This window comes from Etheostoma spectabile, chromosome 6 (genome assembly GCF_008692095.1).
Source record: "Etheostoma spectabile isolate EspeVRDwgs_2016 chromosome 6, UIUC_Espe_1.0, whole genome shotgun sequence".
Lineage (NCBI taxonomy): Eukaryota > Metazoa > Chordata > Actinopteri > Perciformes > Percidae > Etheostoma > Etheostoma spectabile.
Window position 1 is genome coordinate 19473591 of NC_045738.1, and position 2773 is coordinate 19476363.

The window sequence follows — 2773 nt, forward strand, 5'->3', positions numbered from 1 at the left end:
TACCTTAAAGGCAATGTAGACATATTATTCATGGCCAATGTATGATATGGGTACCTATTCTGAGACAATCATCTTCAAAAAACAGTGCATAGCAAGGTGAATAATGATCAGCTTTGTCTGGGTTGTCAGAATCGAGAAAATGATTTAAAGTGTGAATGACCCATGGACCATCTTGTCTAACAAAGAGGGTAATTGAATTTGATGTTTAAGATCTTTTAAATAAACTAAAATGTTACAGACAGATGTCTAAAGACGGCCTCCAGGGGGAGTTTCTACTATCAGTTTTTACTACTAAGTAAATCAGAATCAAGTAATCAAAGTCGAGTAACAGGGGCAATTCTAGGATGCGACCTTTAGGGGGGCTCAGCCCCTAATGAGAATGCCACGGATACAGTGCCCCGCTAAATCAGTAATTTCACTGAATAACAATGAATACATGTATTTATAAGTATTATAACAAAGGATAAATGCAACATATTAAACATTTAAAAAAACTATGAAAGTCCCTTTATGGACTACCAGAATCAAATGAAATGAGAATGAGGTGTAAACACAAACACAGGACTTTCACCCAGGAGGGCGGGGTTCGTGTCCCACGTGTGTCCTGAACCGTCCCATGAGTGCAGCATGTCAGGGAAGCCCCTTTCTTCTTTAACCGGACTGTTATTCCCACGTGTCAAAGAACCGTAAGACCACCCACGACCTTTCCCTTAACCTAACCGTCCCGTTTACACGAGTCACAGATTTTTTAAAAACATATATATAATTTTTAGGGCCTAAAAGGGTCTAAAATCGCCCCCGCCGAGTAATATTACTTAATAATTACACCTCTGCTTTTCCAGCCATGACATGTCAACGTGTTGGCCATGAAAAGTCTATTTGCCCAGTATTCAGTTGAAATGGCAGGGGCTTGGCTCAGACACAAAAGCATGCTGGAGTAGTGTGTTTAGTTTATCAAATATATCTTATTCTGGCACTTGCAGGACTCTGCACAAGGCTGACTCTGTTTCAGGGCAAGTTCCTTTCAGAGTAGGAGTCCCGTTCGTCGCTGGGAGTTCGCATTTGGAGCCACATATAGCTAGTATGTTGTTCTTGGGGATATATTGGAAACAAAGTATATTTAATATCCATGATGCAGCATTTTGAAAATCCAGTTAGAAAGAAGACTAAATAATGAATAAGGTGTCACAAAATAATGTAGGCCTAATAGAAATTTTGAGCAGCATCAATTTATGTAACCTAGGTGCTTATTTATGTGTACATATATATATATATATATATATATATATATATATATATATATATATATATATATACACTTTTTCACACATTTTCTGCAATGAAACACTTCAGAAATGCACCCATAGAATAAATATTATTTATTTCTACTTTATTATAGGATGTTATATTGGTTAGAGTCACAGACAAAAGCATGAAACCAGCACTAACCCACGCTGGTTTGACTTGTTTCCCTAAAGGATAGACAGCACTCTGAAATAAGTCTGTTTACATGTCTACTGTGTGTGTGTGTGTGTGTGTGTGTGTGTTGTGATTTATCACTGAGCCACACCGAAGTACCCGACACTGTGTGCCGCTGCACATATTCAACTTTGCACATTGCCTTAAGTGTTACTTTCCCTTTGACGGTTACAACCCTAGGTGCAAGACACTTTGCTTTGAAGTCAGGTGCTAAATATATGATGGCAAAGCAGATACTCCAGAGAGGGCAGCAAATCTTACAGCTTCTACAGAAAGTAACACAACACAGAGTGTAATCGGGACTTGCTCCCCTTCCTGCCACACGTCTTAATTAAGGTCATGTTTGGGTTACGATGGTACAGGCATTTTCCTTTTCCAGAAAGCAGTTATAACAGTATATATTAAAAAGGTGCATATTGTTATATATTTACTCACATACTGCAAAAACCAACTGCATGACTTGTGGAGGAGCAGAATAGCCTATACATCAAGCTCAAATGGCCATACAAGTGATGTCAACGGTTTTAGCCCCTGTACTGTATATCATGTGTCCTTTACAATTGAAATTCTGCAGTAGAAACTATCTTTCATTGTCCATAAATCCAACAGTTTCATATACATTTGTTGCATCACATCACTTGTTATTCCTTACTGACAGCCTGGCCATGCAGCGCTAAATCAAATCACTGGCACCATCGTGGCATTGGTGCAAGAAACCTCTATAAAGGAACAAGTAGTGGCAGGTGAAAGCCTCCGTTCGCAGGCTGACATTGGCTCTCCTTCCGTCTGCACGGTCACCTTGACCAGAAAGGCAAGGCATCGAGTTAGTGGAAGGGAGGAGCTGACGCCAGCGCTCCACTGTGATCTGTCAGACTGTTATCAATGCTGCTGAACTGCATTTGTAGGCGCGACGGGGGAGGGCAGCGGAGGAAGGCAAAGAGACATTGATAGAAAAACCGCAGAGGAAAAGAAAGAAAGGAAAGCCAAGGAGGGCGGGGGGAGTTGAGGATAGATGACGGCAGGAAAGGTGTCTCCAGGAGATGGTGACCATGCAGGCTCGAAGGATGCTGTTTGTCCCCCTTTTGCTGCCTGGCTGTCAGCCCCCGCAGTGATGAAGTTAAATGAGGGACAGGCTCGGCAGACGATGCTCTAGATATGGGCGATCCACTGGTGGCCGGGAGAAAAAACAGCAACAGAGAAAAGGATCCGCAGGTGATTGACAGATTGCAGGAGACGCAGTGCTGGCTCAGTCAATCAATAACTCCTTTCCTCTCGAGTCAAAACCCCCCTCACC

General features: G+C 41.9%; 1 long non-coding RNA gene across 1 annotated transcript in view; it reads right to left on the reverse strand.

The window, feature by feature from the left end:
* Window positions 1-1676: 1676 nt before the first annotated feature.
* LOC116690560 (uncharacterized) overlaps window positions 1677-2773 on the reverse strand; it is a 14450-nt gene continuing 13353 nt past the window's right edge. The window contains exon 3 of the long non-coding RNA XR_004332282.1: window positions 1677-1689. This is a non-coding gene — a long non-coding RNA (uncharacterized LOC116690560). The remainder of the gene's footprint in view (window positions 1690-2773) is intronic.